Source organism: Podarcis muralis, chromosome 11, assembly GCF_964188315.1.
Source record: "Podarcis muralis chromosome 11, rPodMur119.hap1.1, whole genome shotgun sequence".
Classification (NCBI taxonomy): domain Eukaryota; kingdom Metazoa; phylum Chordata; class Lepidosauria; order Squamata; family Lacertidae; genus Podarcis; species Podarcis muralis.
This window is the reverse complement of record NC_135665.1, coordinates 38,415,407-38,430,545: the sequence shown is the minus strand read 5'-3', so window position 1 is coordinate 38,430,545 and position 15,139 is coordinate 38,415,407.

The window sequence follows — 15,139 nt, the reverse complement described above, 5'->3', positions numbered from 1 at the left end:
TCAGGCGGGAAGGTAAATGGCGTTTCCGTGCGCTGTTCTGGTTCGCCAGAAGCGGCTTAGTTATGCTGGCCACATGACCCGGAAGCTGTACGCCGGCTCCCTCGGCCAATAAAGCGAGATGAGCGCCACAACCCCAGAGTCGGCCACAACTGGACCTAATGGTCAGGGGTCCCTTTACCTTTACCTGTGGCCCTCTAGACATTGTTGAACTACAGCTCACGAACCCCTTCTGGGGAAAAGGGGGACTGCAACATCTTGAGGACCAAAGATTCCCCAAGCCTGACTAAGAGCAAGGGTAAGGTAAAGGTAAAGGTACCCCTGCCCGTACGGGCCAGTCTTGACAGACTCTAGGGTTGTGTGCTCATCTCACTCTATAGGCCGGGAGCCAGCGCTGTCCGCAGACACTTCCGAGTCACGTGGCCAGCGTGACAAGCTGCATCTGGCGAGCCAGCGCAGCACACGGAACGCCATTTACCTTCCCGCTGGTAAGCGGTCCCTATTTATCTACTTGCACCCGAAGGTGCTTTCGAACTGCTAGGTTGGCAGGCGCTGGGACCGAATGATGGGAGCGCACCCCGCCGCGGGGATTCGAACCGCCGACCTTTCGATCGTCAAGTCCTAGGCGCTGAGGCTTTAACCCACAGCGCCACCTGCATCCCAAGAGCAAGGGTAAGGACCCTTTATTGGCCAAAGTGTGGTACATTTACTCATGAGTGGACTTGGGGGACTTGGGGGTGGGGATGAGTGGATCACATGTCAGTGATGGGCAGAGCCAGAAGCAAAAGTGGGCAGGGCAAAGGATGTGACCCTTTGATGAATAGGCTACATTCCAGCCACACAAGAGCAAGAGGTTCCTACACAACCACCACTTTTTCCTCTTCCATCCAGGCAAGCATGAGGGATTATCACTGTTACTACAGTTTGAGCATAAGCACTGGAGAAGGCCACAAAGCAGAGCTTGTGAGGAGTGTGGCCTATGGAGAATGTAGGGAGAACCCCAAGGTCCTGATAGAAGCCTGGGAGGCCTTACACCCCGCTCCCATCCAACCGCATGGGCTAGAGCAGGGGTTGGCAAGGTTTACCTTGCCTGGGCCGGTTCACTCCAGTGGAGATCCCTCCATGGGCCAGATTGTGTGTGTGTGAGCATGTGCGGCTGCGATTTCTGGCGTCAGCATCTGCACAGATGCGATTTTCGGCATTTGAGCAGACGAGATTTCCAGCACCGTGGAAGCGAGTCCCCGCACCGTGCTGTGTCAGTTTAGCGCAGTGCGCGGGGACTCACCAAGCGGGCGGCTCAGTTCGGGGGGGGGGCTCGTGGGCGAGTTAAATGACCCCCATGGGCCATAGGTTGCCTACCCCTGGACTAGAGGTTCCCTACCCATGAACTAGAGCTTGTCAGCTATGCTAGTTACAACATGCAGCCCCAACCTCTGTATTTTTATTGAGAAGTAGGTCTTACTGAGTTCAATGGGACTTACTCCCAAGTAAGTATACCTAGGCTTGCGCCTTGCATAAAGGCCTGGCTGCTCATGCAAATAGTGGATGCCTCTGAACAGTGCCAGCAAGATGCGACAAGTTCCTCTGTGGGACTTTTATATATGTGTGTGTGTATATATATATATATATATATATATATATATATATATATGCAGGTTTTGGTGTCCTCGGGTGTCTTCCCGTGTAAAAGTTGGGGTGTCTAGGCGACGTTTCGACGAGGTCTCACTCGTCATCTTCAGGCTGGTGCTTTCGGCTTCTTGTTACTGGAACAGAGCAGGATCTCAGTGTTTGAGTTCCTATAAATACTGTTGAGGAGGTGTGGTGTATAGCCTCCAATGTTCTGGGCAGAGAGGAAGTTCCCAGGCTAGTGTGCCTTTTCTTCTTTTGTTCCTTAATTGCTTGAGGGATATCTTGAGTGATTTCTTGAGTGATATCCTGAGTACCACTTAGGTGGGTCATTAGGTGGACACCAAAACCTGCATTCCTATACCCGTGAAAATCTACGAAAGCAAATATATATATATATATATATATATGCTTTCGTAGATTTTCACGGGTATAGGAATGCAGGTTTTGGTGTCCTCGGGTGTCTTCCCGTGTAAAAGTTGGGGTGTCTAGGCGACGTTTCGACGAGGTCTCACTCGTCATCTTCAGGCTGGTGCTTTCGGCTTCTTGTTACTGGAACAGAGCTCTGTTCCAGTAACAAGAAGCCGAAAGCACCAGCCTGAAGATGACGAGTGAGACCTCGTCGAAACGTCGCCTAGACACCCCAACTTTTACACGGGAAGACACCCGAGGACACCAAAACCTGCATATATATATATATATATACACATACATTTGAACCCAGAGAAGGAGAAGGTTATGCAAAAATGAGTTGGCTTTTGAGATATCACTGAATCTGAAGAGCGGAAGTTTGCACCACTGCAGAAATTACACACTGTCCCACACTGTTCCAATGGGATTTATCCATTCATTATAAGTACTATCCATGTTTCATGGGTTATTATTATTATTATTATTATTATTATTAGCGGGGTGTAGGTGTAACCAACTACCACCACCTCTAAAAGGCCGATTGAAACATTTCCCCTTTACTGATATTAAATGGGTATTTAAGCTATCAGGTTGCATTATTGCATGTAGGACTGCGGAGGGGAAGCCGCAGGGAGATATGCAACTGTGGAAAATTTGAAAGAGGAGTGCAGTGACAGACAGGCAGAAGAGGAGCTGACACAAATTTGCCCCGAGGTTCTACACCAATTCACAAATTTGAAAGGTGGAAATGTTTTCAGATACTTTGTCCCACAGCAGCTTTAACTTAAGCAACCGGCACTTATGTAGCAGATGAACCAAGGTCTGCCTGACCTTGGTGGCATTATGGAGGAGAAGTTAATGGGGAATAAATGAAATGCTCCTGAACAATTTCACCAACGTGTGAGAGGCAAGAAAAGTCTTGCGCTGTAAGCTTTGTGCATTCCTCACTTTTCTAATGAGAGCCCTTGGTCTCGGTAATGTTAGTAATCAAGCCCCCATTCTGCTGCCACCTCTCCATATGCTATTAGATGTTTAGGGACATTGGGAGCTGCCTTATACTGAATCAGGCCATTGGCCAACCTAGCTCAGTACTGTCTACAGGCAGCAACTCTTCGGGGTTTCAAACAGTGGTCTCTTCCATCATCTCTGACTGCGGGGGCTGATGGGAGTTGATTTAGAGGGCCACAGGTTCCCCATCCCCAAATTAAATGGATGTCTGTACGCGGGTGGCGCTGTGGGTTAAACCACAGAGCCTAGGGCTTGCTGATCAGAAGGTTGGCGGTTCGAATCCCCGCGACAGGGTGAGCTCCCATTGTTCAGTCCCTGCTCCTATCAACCTAGCAGTTTGAAAGCACAAAGTGCAAGTAGATAAATAGGTACCGCTCCGGCAGGAAGGTAAACAGTGTTTCCGTGCGCTGGCTGCTCTGGTTCGCCAGAAGCGGCTTAGTCATGCTGGTCACATGACCAGGAAGCTGTACGCTGGCTCCCTTGGCCAATAAAGCGAGATGAGCGCCGCAACCCCAGAGTCGTCCACGGCTGGACATAACGTTCAGGGGTCCCTTTACCTTTACCTGTACTAGCCAAGCATATAGCACAAATCTCTTTGCTTGAAAAGGGGTTGGTTTTTCACCTATTGCTAAAGCTACTGTGGTGTATAAATACTGTTGTGAGGGCTAAAAAGCAGATATTTACTCCTCACTGTGATTCTTTCCTGACTCCCTCTAAATTCTGAAATGGAACCTGTAGCTCTTAATTTATTCCCTTTGAAGCCGGGAAGCAGTCCAAGCCAACTTCTGTTGATGCTAGGGGTCAAGCACAAGCTACACTTCCAGGTTCCCTTTCTTGACTTCACATAAGTCAAACTGGATTGAATTATCCAACAGTGAAATCCTATAAATGTTGAGTTAGAAGTAGCTCCCATTGAGTTCAATATCAATACCCTGAGCCAATATCAAACATTAGTTTATTTATTTTTATTTTATTTATAAAGTTTCTATACCGCCCTTCATCCGAAGAGCACAGGGCGCTTTGCAACATAAAACCACAAAAATACATAATACAGTATAGTAACAAACGAAAACAATAAACAGACCGTTTAAAAGGCCACAGATGGTTTAATTAGCCAAAGACCTATAGAACATATTCAAATTCTTTTAAATGCTGCAAATTATGTTTTTTTGCATATTATTCTCTTTCTCTCTGCAATTGGGCTAAAAATGCTGTATTTATGGGAAAGTATCCATTGACTGCCATGGGAGTATAATCTTTGTAAATAGCAATGGATTGATCATATTGCACATGAAATTTCACAACTAAGGTAAAACAATAAATATACTACCCTTCCTAATTTTGGCTTAGGGCAGCATGCAAAATATTCTGATCATTTCTTACAAGGCAAAATTTCTGGCTGAATTCATTGCCACCCCCAGCTGAATATATCATTAAGTAACAAAATTTATTAGCAACTTTAGATGCATCGCTGGACACATAAGCACAAACCCATCCCCAGTGAGATTCCCTTCACTTGAATGGTGTTTAATACAGCGTCTTTAATGTACACTGTTATCCCTCTTGTATTAAATGAAGATATATTATCAGTATTTGTCTTAAGCATTCGGTTTTAACACTCTGCATATATATTCATTAGCACCTGGAACAAGAGCAGGTTTGCACTTTTACAATTGCAGTTATTTATTTTCCAGCAGCGATCTGGGTGTAAGAGCTCTGTGTTCCTTTCCATATGCAATTTCAGTGTCTGTCATTCACATGTAGAAAACTCAGCTCTCTATTTAACACATTGCTGGTGTGAGATAGACATTTACAGGGCCCCTCTGCCCTTGAGCTGTTCCATTAGTGCATGGAAAGCACCTTGCAGCCTGTGACAAGCGCAGCAGATCGGCACTAAATCAAAAATCAGTGCCAGCCAGGGATCTAAGCCACCATGAAGGTCACAGCCATCAACTGCATGCCATCTCAATCCAAACAAAACACATTGGATACAGGGGGATTTTCGCAACTCACAATAGGAGGCAAACATGTCATGTTAGAATAATCCCTGATAGCGGCAAAAGGGGTAAACTGACCCCTTTTTAAAGCACTTTGGAGTATTTAATCAAACTTTGAAGAAGGGTAGTTTGTAATTTTGGGGTAATTTTTATACTGCAGCTGAAGCTCCGACTTTCAGCTGCTCCAAGCCACACTTTGAACAAAGGATTTCCATTTTTATAATAATTGAGATCTAATGTTATTGTTGATATATAGAACTCCAACTAAAACCACAAATATAGCAGGGTACAATAATAATAATAATGAACATATATTCTGTTCTTTATTAAGTTACAAAGCTAAGCATTATAATGATTTTTTTAAGGTGGTATATCTTGATTGTGTTTAGATATGCAGCCTAATCCATAATCCATTTAGGCGAGGTTATTTAGGCATAAATTTATTTACTGTTGCATGGCTGTGGTGGAGGTATATGTGCATTCTGGAGGTAGGTATGCATTGTTCGTGTACAGGATATTTTGCTTGAAGGCAGGGGATTGAACTACATGACCCCACTGGCTTTCTTTCAGTTGTATGATTTTACACACATGTCTCCAAATGTGTAAGCCTGGAAACCTTAGATATCTCCTAGGGATTGCTCTACAGCTCCTTTGTAAACACAGGTATACACTTCCCCCATGAAACAAACAGAGCCCGCACTGCCATGCAGCACAGTGAAGCAACTGGCTTCAGACATGGGATGGGAGGAAGAGATGAAGGTGCGGAAAAGTCACCCAGCCCCCAACAGGCCCACAAGTGTCGGTAGGGATGGGGAGAATTCCAGTTTGCATTTTAATGAGAACCTATTTAATTTGCACCAACTGAAACAACATGCATGCTGAAATGATGCTCTGCTTTGCAATTCACACTTCTCTCCAAAGTTTGCAGTTCCAGGGAAAATTGCTTGCAAAAATGTGTATGTTGGGGGAAACTGCATACCTAAATATCTGTATTCGGAGAATTGTGAAAGAAAATGGGCGTGATGGGCAGCTGGGGCAGCATTGTGCAGACACAATGTGTGGAATTTAAAAACATTTCTGAGATGGAAATGTGGAGAACTGGACATAAGACTGAAAAAATGAGAAACCGAGAGAACCCAAAACTGACATATTCGTCCATTCCTAAGTGTTACCTGCTAGCAGGAGTGACATATTGGGACTCCGCTACAGGCAGTAAGATGTTGGGCTGGTGCTTCAAATACCAGCATAGACCCATAGGCTGTGGACAGCTAGGGGAAAGGAGAGCACTTTGCATCCAGCATACTCAAAGTGATAGTCTTCTCTGCCCTGCCTCATCATAATCTCTGACCAAGAGGGCTCTTCTAACTAGAGCTGCAGTGCCACATGTCTGGCTAACCAGGAGGTACCCAAAGACATGACTGCATCACCATAATGGTGATGCTCATCTTTTGGAGACCTATCAAAGTTCCAGCCTGAGAAAGTTTTAGAAATGTAGTCTGTTTGGGCTGCTGTTGTAGGTATAAATAGTACCACCCAGGGGTATATTCACAGGATTTCTGAACAAATGGGATCCTTCACGTGCTTCTGGTGCTGTTCTAATTGAGATAGGTAATCTCAATTGGCAGCTGATAATTGGGGCTTCTCTGAAATAGCTCTGACATTCTAGAGGAGGACTGAGGAACCTGTGGATCTCTAGCTGTTGCCAGACTACAGTAAAACTTCCTGGCCACTTGCCAAGCTTGATGGGGCTAATGAAAGTTGCAGTTCAGTAGCATCTAGAATAGGACTGGGGGACCTTTTCTAGTTGGTGGGCCAGGTAACAATCTCCTCACCCTGGCAGGCCACATTTAACAGGTGGGTCATCCACCTGTTAGTCACGGAACATCATAGCGACACCAGGTGATGCTGCCCTTCCAAGCCCCAGTTGCTTAGAAAGTCTTGCGCTGTAAGCTTTGTGCATTCCTCACTTTTCTAATGAGAGCCCTTGGTAGGTAATGTTAGTAATCAAGCCCCCATTCTGCTGCCACCTCTCCATTTGCTATTAGATGCTTAGGGACATTGGGAGCTGCCATATAGTGAATCAGGCCATTGGGCAATCTAGCTCAGTACAGTGGTACCTTGCATTACATACGCTTCAGGTTACAGACGCTTCAGGTTACAGACTCCGCTAACCCAGAAATAGTACCTTGGGTTAAGAACTTTGCTTCAGGATGAGAACAGAAATCATGCAGTGACGGCGCGGTGGCAGTGGGAGGCTCCATTAGCTAAAGTGGTGCTTCAGGTTAAGAACAGTTTCAGGTTAAGAACAGACCTCCGGAACTATTTAAGTACATAACCAGAGGTCTACAGGCAGCAACTCTTTGGGGTTTCAAACAGTGGTCTCTTCCACCATCCCTGACTGCAGGGGCTGATGGGATAGGTGTGCAGTGCAGGGATGCTTTAAAGCTCTTTGCAGTCTCTTGCTGCTCCTTTAGAAACATTTCTATTTGGGCCAAAAGTGCAGGATTCCCACCAGTGGCAGTGGGGAGGAACTAAGCCAGCCTGAGATCATCCAGATCCCGAGTTAGACCCACTGCCATCGCTCACCAGCATCAGGCCTGATTGCTACACCAGCACCAAGGTGGTGTAGCTCAAAGCAGTTTTACCTGTCTTCCGCCTGACCATTAACATTGCCACATCATTCCTAATCCTGAGATTTTGAGATGGAATAAGCTATGCCTGTGGCTTTCCAGTTGTTGTTGGACTCCATCCCCCACCATCCCTGATCATTGGCCATGCTGCTGCAGCTGATGAAAGTTGAACAATTTCCCCATCCTTCCATAGAGCCTGGATAGTGCATAAACAGATTCACTCCAGCCCTGCCCACCCACATCTGGTGCCATGACATGGGTTTGCTCAGAGTTGGCTGTTAGGCGTGTGGTAATATCAATGACCTACAGAATTGCCATAATGATATGAATGGTTGCAACGGCAACAAACCACAAATTACGATGCTGTAATAGCATGGTGACTGGCACATGCCCCATTCTGACCAGTAATTTTCTCAAGGAATTACTTAGAGGATAAATCTAATTAAATCCAAGCACACCAGATTAATTAGTTTGTGGGTCTCGGTGTAGTTCAGCTGTTCTGCAAAAGCATAAGCCTGTTGGTTTGTACTCTTGTGTGTTTTACACACAGCTTCGTTGTGATGAATGGCTGTCTCTCCTATCGGTATATAGAAGTGCAATAAAGAGCTACAGCATTAAAATGGAAAAATGGCAGAGGGATGATGTGATAAAGGTGTTCAGGAGAGCAATTTTTTAGCCGAAGTTTAAAATGAGATGGGCGAGAGATAAAAATAGCAGCCTTTAATTTCATAGAGATGCATGGTTGTTGGCTTTGGGTAGATATGTTGAGGAAGACTGTATATATTACTCTGCTATTGTATAGTTAATATTCTGAAAGGGTAGGCCTAAATTTGGTGGGAGAGAACAGAGTCTTGTTGTTTAGGAAGATCCCCCTTTGCATTGCAAATAATTGGAGCAGAGGACTCCTACTGGTGTCCATGCAGAGGACAGCCCTGCTGTCTTCTTGAGCTCTCTGAGCAAAGAAGACCAAGACCAACAAGCAAAAACAAAACATGTCTTGTTCTTTTTAGCAGCCAGCAGTAAATCTGCCAATAAATTCAACTTTTAAATTAATTTGGCTAAATGTCTGCTAGGCCTGTTGTTGGAAAAAGTCTGTACTTGCTTAGTTACTCCATTTCACCTACTCTGTCAGGGATCCTCAACCCTTTTGGGATCAGGCACACAATGGGAAATCTAAGATAGTTGTGGTCACTGCCAAACACCCATTTCACAGAAGGAAAACGTGATAATGCTAGGAATTCAGAACAATCCAAACACCTACATGCCCACAAACAGATAAAACACAGACAAGAAAAGGGGGAAAGCAAGTAACCTCCCACAAAGGCAACCCTCCAAATTGGTTTTACAAAAGTTCATCATTTTACTACATAAATAAATGGAAGGTGCAATGCAATGCTGTTTTTCTAGAAAAAGAAGGGAGGGGAGGGTCTCAGATTCCCCACCTCTGCCCTAAGGCTTCACAACATAGCCAGTAGGAGAGCACATGAGGATTCGGATTCTGTTTGTCCATACTATGCATAGGCACCCTTTGGCTCTCCAAATGTTTTGGACTACAATTCCCATCATCCCTGGGCACTGGTCCTTTTAGCTAGGGATCATGGGAGTTGTAGGCCAAAACATCTGGAGGGCTGAAGGTTGCCTATGCCTGGTCCATACCATCAATTGAGGTGTATGGGGTGTCAGGGGATGGGTAGTACCTCTGCTGGGAGACATGTCATGCTTCTTATGGTAGTTTGTCCACCTTTGGTCCCCACCCTGCTCTCAGATCTCACCTGTGGCTCCTAGAAGCTGTCAGCTTGACGGATTGAGCGAATGAGACCAATAGTGGGTCCAATGCTCAAGAAGGTGGTTCCTGCATGTGCTGTAGAGGGAAATGAGGGGCAGATGGGGCTCATCAACCCATCAAAAAGTAGGAAAACTCTCATCCTAAACCTCTGGTGCCTTGTGGGATATCTTCGGGAGAAAAAAGGCCACAAATCCAGAGTGGAGTCCCTAAGACGCCTGGATGGCGGCTTCTACAGATCCTTTCAACAACTCCTGCAGCCAAGCTGCCGCCAAGCGTATTGCTCTGCTTTCCTTTGGACCACATCAGCAAGGCTGAGAGGGGGGGTCTTATCAGCTGGGCAGCCCAGGACCACCATAGACACTCGAGGAGGTCACTTTGGTGCTACTAACACAGCGGTTTGACTTTACCACTGGAGATGCACTCCATTTTCTCTTGAGACAGAAGGAGGCCAGCAACAATATTAGTTAAAGTAGCCTTCTCCAAGATGCTGAATGGTGGCTTGGATTTGTGGTCCAAAATACACCAGAGGGCACCAGACTGGGGAAGGCTGTGTTAAAGGGCCTCTGGTTCCAGGAACCTAGAGTTTCCTCAGCTCCATCTCCTGGAAATCTAGATGAGAAACGTGTCGCTGTCTATCAGGTCTGACAGTAGCAAGCTAGGTAGGACTGTTAGCGTGGGTTTGATGTAACTTGGCTGCTTATAAAATTGCTTATCCCTCGTGTAAAATCTGCTGCCTGAAAGAAGTCATCCAGGTCAGTTTATGAATTCTGATGTCCTTGAATACCTGCAGAAAACAAATGGGTGCTGCACATATATGTGAAGACTGTGAGCTTTCAATAGGCATCTGGTTGGTCACCATGAGAAGGAGATGCTAAACTAGATGGGCCTTTTGTTCTGATCCAGCAGGACTCCTCTTATGTTCTTACAACAAAAGCTTTAATTGCTGGTTGTATCCGTTTAAAACCAGTGCACCCCTGTTCTGATTGGCTTGTGAAAGGTCCCCCCACAGTTGGCAAGGTGACAATCTTGGTTGGTGATGAAGAAGCAGCTCTACAGATTTGAGAAGGAAGTGGGTGAAGATAGTGTATCTTATAGTACAGTGCCATCTAGTGGTAGGCCTGTATACCACGACAAGGCAAAAGACCAGGGAAATCACATTGGAAAGAGGAGGTAAGAAGTTTGTCAGATTTATCCCTCCCTTTCTCTCTCCCTCCCACCCACCTACACCACTCGGTTCTTAGACTGCGATCTGCTTCTGCTGTCAGGATTTTGTCGTTTATCTGTGCTACAGCTTTCATTAAAGTGAAGCACACCTTTGAGCTACATTATTCATTTTAAATTAACTTTATTACCAGCTTCATGGAACCATTAGCAAGGAAAGCACTTGAAAAAGAAAGCAGTGCTCCAAAGGCCTTTCCCCTCCTACTCCCCCTGTCAATTAACAAACTTTTTGTATTCATCAGTCATCAGTCGTCAGCCAGTGAGTCTGTTCTATTTAAATGTGCTGGCTTTTTTTTTTTCACTTAATGCATCCCATCTGTTTCTGAAATAAATTGCAATAATCCGTGTTTAATGTTAATCAATGTATTACTAAATATGCAAATTATATTAAAAGACGTGGTTTGGAAAAGCTTTCATTTGTAAATATGGTAGCTCAAAAGAAGAAGCATATCTAAAAGCCATTTAGCTACAGTAGCCTAACTCTAACACTGTGGCGGATTTACAAAGCGGTTCGCAAGTTGATCTTTCTCCCACAAGGGGATATGTAAAACTGTTGCATATCAGATGTTGTTAACATCTGATGGGCTAGTGCTAACAGTGTAAGAGCTTAATTTCCATTGGCATGTCTTTTATATTTAAATTAATCTTATTCCAGCTTTCTAGTTTTTTAAATTTTATTTAAAGAGAACATTTTGGTGCTCATTCTAACATCAGAATATACATGGGGAGATTATGAGTCACTGTGACAGTAATTTGGGTTAAGTGTTTAAGTGAGATATATATAGAGAGTGGTTCAGATCATTCCCCAATGGACAGTTCTTATAGACTCCTCCTCTATGGATGATCATTCACCCATATTGGTATGGAGGATCAGAGTCTTCATGCCAGAAAGTGGTGCTTCAAAGATGATTTGGAATAGCATTCCCCTTCCGACCTAAACATCAGAGTGGAGGTGAAAGGAAAGGCCTCCCAGAGGGTAGGATTTGGAGATGAGAGTGGTTTCCATTGGAAAGTAGTAGAGGGCAATGAAATCGGAGCTGGGCCTCTTTCTGGTTATATATAATTCCTTCTGCCTCCAATGTTTAGAGATGAGTTTCAATGCTTACATAGCCATAATTGAGCTATCTCCAGAAGGATTGCAAAATATGGAGAGCTTTAAACCAGGCGGTGCGGGGGGGAGAGGAAATGCCAAACTAACCCAATGAGAACTGAGCAGGCTCAGGAACCATGGAAAGCTGACTTGCTGGTGTGTGTGTGTTTGTGTCAAAATAGGTGGGAGGGGAAATGTAAATAGTGCATCCGAAGCAGCAGCACTCCACGCTGCAACATTTTGTTGTAGGTCCCACGTTCTATCCTAAACTACTTCTAGGGTTGGTAAGGTCAGGTTCACTATTCCAGGCATCGGTGCCTCACCCCTTGTTATGTGTTACTTCTAGAGACATTATTGGCTACAAGACAAAAGGGAAAGAATGGAGATCCGTCTAGAGCTGAGATGGAAAATCTGTGAACTTCCAGGTGTTCCAGACTGCGACTTCCATCAGCCCTAGTTAGCATGGCCAATTATAAGGGATGATGGGAGATGGAGTTCATCGATAGCTGGGAAGCCAAAGGTGCCCTATCCCTGATCTAAGATGCTTTGTGAGAACATTTGCTAAGGTCCTAGGAATGCAGATTATATATGTCTAGGCAATAACTTCCTGGTAATCTTACTAGCAGTGTAAACACACTCATTTCCTTTTCTGATGTTGCAAGGTTTGTAAACTCCAGTTCTACAAAGAAATATATGTGCACGTGTGATTGTCCCCGTCCCCCCCAATAGTTACTATTCTTTCACATACGTGAGAGACACCACACACCACATAGGAAAAAGCACAATTGTTTCAAATTCTGTTAATAGGCCAAGCACAATATAGCTCACATTTTCAAAGTGTATGTGAACTTGCTACATTTAGTTCTGTGGTTTTAGGCAGAATAAAGGGACTGGATGAGTAATGAGGCAGGCTTTACATCTATACCTCAAAGGATTTGCTGGTAGAGAGCCGGAGAAACTAGACATGAATTTGAGCTCAAAGCATTAGGGTGAAGAGTTAGAACTATATTGCTTGTGCCACTTAAAAACACTTTTGAACTACTCTGTTGCTGTTGGTGGGCATGTGGGAAAGACAGAAATACAGTTTTAAGCAGTGATGCACAAGTCCTAGGTCTTTTGTGTTGGACAATTCTAGATCTCATGCCCCTTCCCCCTACCTTTTTAAAAACTTACTTCTTTTTCCCCTTAAATGATGGCTTGGCACACTGCAAAGCACAGTCAGTGAAACTCCAGCCACCCACTACCTTAATTTGCCTTCCAGCTGTGGCACAGATTGTATTTCTCAGTGGTTGCTGGATACCATGGGCAGCTGAGCAGTTAATGCACAACAACCAACCATTGTGCACATTCACCTGGCCTTATGGAGAATATGCACCTAAGCAATCCATGAAGAGGGAATTATGCAAATTTCCTGGTCAATATACATAATCTGAAACAGGCCTTGGGAAATGTGCATATACTGACTACATTTTGTACATTCTCCAGTCATTGTGCATAATCTCCAATAGGCCTGGAGTACTCTAATTGCTTGGATGGTGATGATCGTGTGGATACTTGCCACCAGTTGCTACACAGACAGTTCATAGGATGAGGATTAGGAGTTCAGATACTGGCATGAGGCTCTTGTAACTGGCTGGCAGCCGTCTGTCTCAGGAGACAATGTAGGAGTACACCTTTGGGGGTGAAGTCAAACTGTTGGAGAGTTACAGCGCCTGCTGTGGCTGTAGAGACTGATACGGGAGAGACATGTTTTGTTGCAGCTGGGGCAGATGAAGGCACCCAGTTGTGCTGCTGCAGATTCACCATGGTGTTTCTTCTCTCTTTGCTCCTCTAAGTGCTCATTCCTCCGCTGGTCCCTGCTATGGTTGCACGACCATATACAGGATCTATGTCATGAAAAGATTCTGGCAGGCTTCATCCATAAAAACCATGTTCCATCTGCTTATATCATCAGCTCACAAGATATTGGATCCACTCCTGATTCACTGAATGCTCAAGGGGTCAAGGGGTTTTGAAATAGGGGTCGATAACATTTCTTTCAGCTGGAGGGCTGTATTCCTTCATGGGTAACCTTCTGGGAGCAACAGATTAATGTTGTGCAGGGCCAGAGGCAAAAGGTGGGCAGAGCTTCCAATGTGACTCTTACATTGTATAGTAGACTTCGTTTCAACCACACACAAGTCAGAGATTTCTATACACACATCCCTCCATTCTGAATCCAGGCCATCAAGAGGCATTATCATAGTTCAAAGACACATTCAAGTCAGGCAAAAGCACTCAAGGACGAAATGGAGCAGAGTTGTTAAGCAGCATGACCTGGGGATAGGTTTTGTGACCTGGGGAGAGAGATTCCTGAGGGCCAGAAAGGCAGAGGTTCCCTGAGATTCCCCACCTCTGCTTAAAAATTTAAAAAGCTGCCAGTCCTAAGCTGTAGCGGTGGTGCAGACTTCAGATAGTCAGCTTTTCTGACTGGGTTGCTGTCATGCCATCTCTGGTTGCCTTATTCAAATCATGGAGGATGAAAGCTCTTCAGGCTTGCCTGCTTCTGAAGTACTAACAGCCGCATACCCAGGGTTGTTTGAGAATCTCAAGAAACAAACAAAAAAGGTTGGTGTGATTTTGAAATCAGTGGTTAAAATCAGTGCAGTTTCAGTCTGCCATCTTGGATTTGGATCCATACATAAGTGAAAACCTCTCCTTGATCTCACGAACCACAATGCAAAATTTTGTTATGATATCGTAAGAGGCCTCCAAACTGCACAGAGAACAAACAACCTTCTAAAATGAATAGCAGAAGAGATATACAAGAGATATTCACCTGTGACTTCATTAAACAGCTTGGGGCGTGCTAAACAATAACATAACAGTGCCTTTGGGCTCCTTCTCTCCCCCCGAACTGTTGGCTACAGCAAAGAGATGGGACACAGAGGCCTACCCCTTCGGCTAGGCAGAACTTGCTGACATTTAGCTCCTGCTGTTCCCTCTCCATTCAAGCTGATCGTCATAAGAACAATTACATAACTTTAAGGATTCAGTGCTTAAGTCTGCCTGCTACCTCTCCACCTCTCTCCTTTTAGGTTATGTTTGTTAAACAGTACTGTAAGCCGCAGCAGCCTTTGCAAAGCTGGTGCCATTATCGAAATGTTTTGGCCTACAACTCCCATCAGCCTCAGCTAGTCCCGGTAACGTTTTCTTTCTCCTATTCACACCACAGAATTCAAGCATCTATAAGGAAACTGATCCTTGTAGACTAGCTTTGGCTACTTGGACTAGCGGCAGAAAAAGTCTCTGGTGGAGATCTTCCCTGAGCTATCTCTTCTCCCCAAGAGCCCGTCTTCTCTGAGGGTAGGCAGCATACGTTGAACCCAAGGAT